Below are 8429 nucleotides of genomic sequence, written 5' to 3'. Positions count from 1 at the left end.
ACTTTTGTTCGCATTTAATTTACAGTTAAACAATTATTGTTACAAGTTAAATCTTTTAAAGATGGTTTATTAAATATGGCTTCCGTGCTGGTGTTTAGGAATTATATCATTCAGTTTGTTTTAATTGACTGGATTTCGTTTTTTAGATGTTTGAATTTAAAATAGGAAGTGCTAAATAATGCATAAGAGATCAAAGTCGACTCTATGAAAAGCAATTTGCTGAGTTAAAGAAAACGCCATTTGCTTCCATTCAGAGCCACTTTGAATTTATTGCAAATTAGAAGTGTTTAAGTTTTTTTAATACCGTAACAAGAAGACTAAAAACAGTATTTTCTGTATGTTCCTAAAATAGAAGAAAAGTTCTAACTAATAAGTGACATACAAGTTGATGCAATACTGAAACTTATCCCTTTGCAAGACTGTGCTAGCCCTTATTTAATTCTTATTTAATTGTTTTGAAATGTCTTGTATGGAATGAGGGTCATCTGGAGAAGTGTGTGGTCTGTGCCTTTCATTCTTTACAGTGACAAATATGGATGATTCAGAGAAAATGTCATTTATTTCTGTTCCTCCCATGTTTAAATGTCTGAATATTTTGTTAAGTTCTGGACACCGTACTGCAAAATGTATTGTTACTGCCCTATAGAATTTAACGAAGAGCATCGTGAATGATTACTAGTCTCGGGGAATTGTCGTATCTGTACAGGGTAATGGCACTAAATCTTTTCAGATAGAACAAAGGAGATTGAGTGGAGCAGAGAGGAGATTTAATCCAATTCTGTAAAATCCTGAAGGCTATAGACAGTGTCAATCCTGGGCACTATTTCTCATTTGACCACAATTGGAAGCTAAAGGGGAATTCATTTAGGACTGGGAACAGGAAACACTTCTTTATACAAAGAGTGGTGTGTATCTGGAACAGGTTTCCCAGCCAGGGGACTGAGGTTCATGCTCGAGGATCCTTCCAGTAGTGGCTGGTGTACTCACATTATTTCATCTGTCTTCAAGCAGACGTGAGTAAGCTGGTTCTTGGTACAGTATGCTTTGTTGGTGCTGCTGGGCAGTAAGAGTCAATTGACTTGAGAAGGTAAACCCTGCTGCTTTGCCCCCATCGTTCAGAGAGCCCAGCCGTGACAGACTTCACTGCACAAGTTTGACCACTGGGTTTGCTGTAAATAAAGACCATGTCTTGCCTTGTTTGTCCTTTGTTCCAGGGTTTCAGTTTAATGTTCTTGTATCGTCACCCAGGGATTCTGTTCCTTGGATAGGATGGAAGGGGACATGCGAGTGCAGGTTGCTGTCGCTGTTTGCTCAGATTCGGGTGGTAGAATCTTGCCATGATTAATGTCCAAAAATGCATTTAATTTGTAGTGACATACTATGGCCAACAAGAATAGCAGCGAGCCTCGGAGAGGATGTGGTTGGTAAAGATTTCTGCTCCTGGATTTCGGAGAGGTATGGAAGGTGGTTGATGGAGGAGTGAATGATTGTGTTGATGCCTGTTACCTAGGCTGAGCGGTGGCGTTTTATTCACTGATGTGGCTCATGAAGGGGGGCAGCTCTTCTGTGCAGCAGTCCTGCAGAGCTGGAGGGAGCTTATGAATGCCACTCTGTTTGTGTGCAGAAAGGCTGGCTGGCAGGAGTGAGCTCCGTATGGCCCCAGCTTCTTCGGACCTGCCAGTCAGGAGCGAGAGTGTTTTCACAGAACCCTACCTGTCCTTCCGTTTCCAGCCTCAGAACAGAGAGTCAGACTTGTTTTAGGAAAAGTAAAACCCGTTGCAATAAAATAGATGTATTTGGGTTTTTTAAGCACTATTGATTTGTAGCCGGTCACTTATAAACTCTTCTTCTGCATGATCAAACCTTGCTTGTAAAATCTACATTCGATATGCTGCTTTTTTCTTTTGTCTACGTTAGTTTTGGCCGGTGATTCATTTAAATCTAATAAGAGGTATAAGAAGGTATAAACCTTAACAGCGTTTTTAAAATTGGCCGAATTTTGAGTTTTAATGTTTCGTAGTTCAGCATATTGTCTACTTTTCTTTAGGGCCAAGTTTCCCTCCCCCATGTCATCTCTGAAAGTGCTTTTGTTGAGCTGTTCTGAGTCTGTGTGAACCACATCCTTAGCCAGTCCTCTCCATTTAATATCTCCTTTCATTTTTTTTCTCTTCTCTTCATGCCTTCTTTTCTCTCGTCTCAACCGGCGGTGTTGAGGAATTCATTTGTCACGTACCGCTGAATCGGTTAACTCCTTTGTTTTCTCATTGACTCCCGCCATCCCTCTCCTCAACATCTGCCATCTGAGGCTGCTCAAACACCCTCGTCCGCCCTCCATTCTGAATGTCTGGGCAGCTCTCTTCCAACACTTTCTTCAGGAGACTCTGGCTGCATCGTGTGCTGCTGTCTGGGTGGTGCTTGGCGAGGGAACATGACATTTAGGTTGGCTGTGCGGTTTATTCATGCGATCATTCCCACCTTCCAACACTCGCGTCTGATATTTTGAAAACCACGTATTGACTGAAGATTTAAAAAAGGCAGAGGCACTGTTAAACTCCCCTTTGATTCAGGAATGTGCGTCTTTTTGACAGGTTCGACTGAGCATTCTTTCAATTCACTTGGATGTTTTTGAGGACTGTGTGGACATTATTTGGCCACTTTACTAGTCTTGCATCAACTTGCCTACCTTTGGGGGATGAAGGAGTGTGGCAGCGTAGCTGTTCTGATTGCTGACATCTGTCAGGACTGTAGCACAGGCAGTGGATCTGTCTCCTGTCTGTTATATTAGCCTGAGGTTTATGTATATAGGTCAAAGACAATGGGCCATAGAGAAAGAAGTCCAAAGCTGATAAACTGGTGGAGAAAATTAAACGTTGGTGTATAGTGGTATCATACAAAAGACAAATGACATGCAGTCATCATCTTAAGCTGATAGTGATAGTGCCGCAAGCCCAGAGCTGGTCACATCAATTCTCCCAGGCAGGTTGTAGGTTAGCATTACCACTCATGTACTATATGTTTTGGCCTTTAGCAAAGAATATATAATAAACTTCAATATTGCAAAAAGAAAAGCCTTGGGCTTTTTTAAGATAAAAAACAACTTTAAGAAAAAAAGATTAACTCTCTATTTATTTACATTTAAATGACTATTTTACTGGACCTATTTTAAGCTTGGCCTGTACAATATTTAGTTGATGTTTTTTTTAAAAAAGCTTTAAAACATAATTTTAGCTTTGGAATTGAAATTTACCGTCATCTGGGAAGATGAGTATTTCTTTTTCACGGCTTGAGGGACAAATATATGACTGCACTCTCTGGTGGGTTAATAAAGTGAGGATTTGTGCTTTTATTTTGCTAATGAAACTTGTGTGTAATTTCTCGGCAGAGAGCAGGGAGCAGGGAGCAGGAGGGTGAATTGTGTGTGTGTGTGGTGGCAGCTCTTACTTTATAATATCAGAAATTCAAATATTGCTTGAATTTTTTTTTTGCAGCGTATAAACACCGTGAGCAACAGGTTTATCAATTTGAGCTGCACAACTAGATGTATGTGAAAGTTAACAAATCCCCAGGGCAAATTGACTGTAAGAATTTTCTAGTCTGTGTGGAGTTACTGAGGTGCGACATGGTGGATTGAACCTAATGCCTCAGGCAAGAGCAATCAAATAGACAGTTCAAGATTTTCCAACGCGCAGCTGGGCAGCTTCTGGTAGCACTATAAATGATGTACTTATAATAAAGTGTTTTTTTATCAAGTTCTTAGGTGAAATATTATGTGTTCTGCTGAAGGATGCCTTGTGAAACAAAGAAATGCAGTTATACTGTATATACTGGAGCAGTTTTTCTTTCTTATCTATGTTTTTCTTATTAAGCACACAATCTTAAAATAGACCAAATAATTTACGAATGTCAAGAACTCTGGTGTCATCAGAGATAAACCTGTTAGATTTAATATCACACATAATTTTAAGGTCAGTTTCTAAGAAGGAGTGTTTTGTGCTTATTTGCAGTTTGTAAGAACCTGGACCGTGTCATGTACAGTGTGTAACACTGAGTCGGTGCTGTGATTGAGTGCTTGTATTTGTGCATAAGGCCGTTATGAAATAATGTGCCTAATGTTAATGTCTGCTGTATCCAGAACTCTGAAGATCTGTGCGTTTTTCTCTTTGGCAAACAGAAGGAGCTGAGAGAAGGGAAGTTGGAAGGGGATCAGTGGGGAATATGGGGAGGTGATCGTGCACTGCAGTGATTTTTCCCTGTGATGTCTCCATTTGTTTAGTTTTCTACCTCCCACTTGAATTATGGAACATAAATGTCACATAGCAGGAGCTAGAATCCAGATACTTTTTTTGTCTCTCGTTTGACAATATAGCAGTTTTGGGGTCTTGATGGAGTTAAAGAATCCTGGCCGAATTCAAGCTTCCTCCACAAACACCAGGAACAGAAACGTTACAGTTAATGATTTCTGAGATTTATGTAGGGGGGAGATTCATTACTCAAGCAGGTTTCTCTCTGGGATGTTTCCCAAGATCCAGCTAGCACCTATTTTCATTTTCTTGATGCTTCACTCAATACATATTACTGTAGGTTCCTTCTCAGAGAGTTGAGCAGGCATCTTCTCAAAAGAGCAGAGACTCAATTTGTTTTTACTGTTGTGAGAATGAGCATAGATCTGTCTTCCAGAGTGATTGTAGAAGGTATTGATGTAAAAAAACCAAAATCAGATAAATAAGAATGTTATGGTTGCTCTGATATTTTTGGATGGTGTTTGTCAACCGTCTCTGGCTCTGTGATCCTGTTTGTCAGATCTTTGTGGAGTACAGCTTTTGATGGAAATTGAGCAAGTGCTTTAAAAATGCTTTTAAAAATGTTTCTTCGAAACAAAGATCTACATTCATTGAACCACTTGTTAAATAAATTAATAAATTCTTGTCTGAGGATCTTCTTTAACAACCTATATTCTATGTTATCCTTCAAAATGAAGCTGTTTTTCAGAAACATGGCTTAATTCTTACAGTATCTTGTTGTTTCCTGCAGTAGGCAAATGAATGTTAAGCTCGCTCTCTGCCCATGTCGTTTTCTTGATCTGACACCTGCCTGGCAGTTATTTGCATATGTGCACAATATACTTAATGGGTCACTTCCTCCAACAGAAAGAAGTGTTTCTGTTAATTCTGAGCTGTAAACTAGATTTGACAGAATTACTGGCCTAAAATGGTTGGTTTCTCCTCAGATAATTTGGAAGCCGCAACTCAAAAAAGGAGTGATTTCAGGCTGCTTTCACATCAGATAACATGACACACACATTCATTTTTTTCCATGCTAAATTGTTATGGTGCATTTAAGATGCCAGGTCTATTTAAAGTTTAGTACGTGTTTACTGTTCTATGGACATTGTTCTGAAAGGCATTGCATTTCTAACATGTGCCTGCCTCACTGTTTTGTTTTTCTTGCCATTTGTATTTTCTTTCCTGGTGTATTTGCATGTTTTTTAAACTTTATTATTGTATATTTTGGACATCACCTTGGATGTCTGACGTCTCCTAACCAAATAATAATATAGACAGTACTGTAGGAACATCCTGTACCAAAAGCTGCTTGTGTGTATACAGTAGTGTGGAAATTGCTTTCAAATTTTGTGTTAGTGAATTTCATCAATCTTGCTGCTGTTATCTGTCTACCCATCCATCTGATACACCCAGTACACACACTCAGTGAACGTAATTTGATCCTTGAAAACTGTTCTGAAGGTCTGTAAAATTTGTAAGCTGAATCACAATTCTGGTAATTTTACACTTCTAATTCATTCTTGTGATCTAGAGAATCACCCCTGCCAATCACTCTGCATCAGATTCACAGCGCTCATTTTAACACGAATGCTTGTGATAATTACGGTATTTACCATAGTAGAGTAGGTAAGAAATAAGATTAATAAAATGTGTAAAAATTCTAAGAATGAGGATGCAGTGGTGAACTGTGTGAGCGTGTTTGTTTTTTTTATAGCGAAAATATGTCAACCAGATGCTCTTAAATTCAGAGAGCAGTGTATATACTATAGTTATTAAGCAGATATATACTTTAATTTATTTCCAAGGAAAATTCTTCTTAAACATTCTTCCGTAATTGTAATTTAAACGGGATCACTTAGACATTCCACACTTTTATGTTAAGCACTTTCAAGTTTGCTTTTAAAGATATTCTATATCAAATAACATTTAGCATTTTATTTGCGAAAGGACATTGGGTTTTGAAAACGTAGTCTTGAGTGGTCATTCAGGAGGAAAATGCTACTGTTTTAGACACAGTGTTTGCAAAACGAATATCTTTATATTTTTTTTGCTGTTTGTTTCCTACTGATGCATGTTATATTGCTAATACCCTGAGTCTTTGCTGTTTCCAGTCGAAAATTGTATTTCCGTTCCACGTGTGCTAGTTGAGGGCAAATGCCAGTCAATAGTTTTGTTGTGGAAGCCAGACATTTATGACTTGTTTCCTTAGACCCTGTTGTCACTGTATTAATGGACTGACATGTGGAAATGTACAGTAGCGGTATTATTTCCCTGAAACATACAGGACTACATGGGGTTGGAACGCACGTGAAGGAAACTACTTCAATCAAAAATCCATCAAGATAAACTAATTTGCAAGAAAACAATTTATTGAATGGCTAGACCTTCGCTACAACATCAAATGGCTGGGTTAATGTAATGTAATGAATATGTTTCTTTTTAACCTCAGCATTCATGACATACTGTTAGCAGGAACAGCAGACCATTCCATCTTATTTATGGAATTGTATTGTAAAATGAATATTATGATGTAATAGAGAACGTTGCAGAAAAAAAAGCAGTACAGCTTGGCTTTGGATATGGTTTCCAGACACTTAAAAAATTATCAAAATAGCTTACTGTACCATTACGAGAAAATGGGTTTTCCACAATGGTAAAGAAATATGCAGCTGGAAAAATGATACCACAATGTCACTTCTGCTGTGAAAGGTAGGGCCAGTGAAGACAAACAACCTGCAGTACAGAAGAGTATGCTGTAGCTCTAAATGTATTACATATTTTGAGCACAGGTTTTCTTTCCAATTGGCTTTTATGTGTAGGTATACTTCAATATTGTTTTCAAGTTATTTTTGTATGTAATCTATAATCTCCATTATGTTCGTTAGTCATGTAGATATGATGGAAGTGCTTATTTGACATTGTGCAAAAATACACATTTAAATTAGAACCTGCTGGTTTCTCTTTCAGAAAACCTTGCAGGCTGTGGCTAACATGGTCAAGTGTTTTTTCTTCTTCCAGTTTGTCGTCGAGTGGCAGTGATTTCAGACAGAGCCCGGAGGGGCTGTAGCACCTCTCTTCAGTGTGGAGCCAGGGAGCTGCTGGTTAGGAATTGCAGTTCTTGGCCCAACGCAGTTCACAGTTTAACTGGGAAGAAACACTTTGGTGTGTTTGCTGGTACCTTGGACAGAGCAAACAGAAATTTTGGAGGGAATTAATACACAATTCTTTTATCGGCCTAAATTACTGATCCTCATTTGCTCTGTTTAAAACATCATATTGGGTTTTCCCCTGCACCTGTGGATTTCACAAGTAGTTTTTCCTTTATGTTTAGTGCTAGTTTGCCAAAAAAACTGATTTTTTAAAAATATTGCAGCAAACGTTCAAGAGCAGTTTCTACTAAAGATCGATGATTTTGTAATGTCTGTTTGTAAAGATATGATTAATTTATTCAAATTTAAAAGAATGTTATTTTTCCCTAGTTCAAGATGTTATATTAAATTTTTTAGTTTACCCTCTAAAGTAAGTGGTCTACTGTAGAAGAGAGACATAGAGATAAATCTGAACTTGTTTAGGTGCTTAGTATTTCACATTTCATGTTGTAGAAAAGTCCAGGCGATTTATTAATATAATAGGATTATACTATACCTTTTGCAGTTTACTATTACACTTTATAACTTGAACCTTTAATAAGCTAGAGTACCAGCTTTAAATGTCTGATATAGAAATGAGAATTTGCTTTGAAACTCAATTAACCGGCATTTCGATGAACAAAAACACAGATAATGTTTTAAAGAATGCCTCCGAAATAGTACTTAAAAATGTATTTGGTTACTATCACACCCTCAAAAAACCATGACAACAGAAAGGCAACACTCCAGCTTTATACTGTAGGTATGGAAATCCAAAGAACAGGGCATCACGTGAAACAATAGCTATTTCAGTGAAAAGTGCTCCTCGAACACAGCCTAACTGCTGGTGAAGTGGTGCTCGTTCTGTCAAATCATTCCCTCCTCAAGACCCAAGGAGCTGTTGTTGGAAGCTCTGCAGATTAGCAGGCATGGCCCTCCGGAATCAAAGCCCTGTTCGCCCACCTTGTTCAAGACTTGTTTCAGACCAATCTCCGCTCTGTAAGCCGTGGCTCCGAAG

The sequence above is a fragment of the Atractosteus spatula genome, chromosome 9 (genome assembly GCF_055471065.1).
Source record: "Atractosteus spatula isolate fAtrSpa1 chromosome 9, fAtrSpa1.hap1, whole genome shotgun sequence".
NCBI classification, from domain to species: domain Eukaryota; kingdom Metazoa; phylum Chordata; class Actinopteri; order Semionotiformes; family Lepisosteidae; genus Atractosteus; species Atractosteus spatula.
This window is presented reverse-complemented; position numbering follows the sequence as displayed.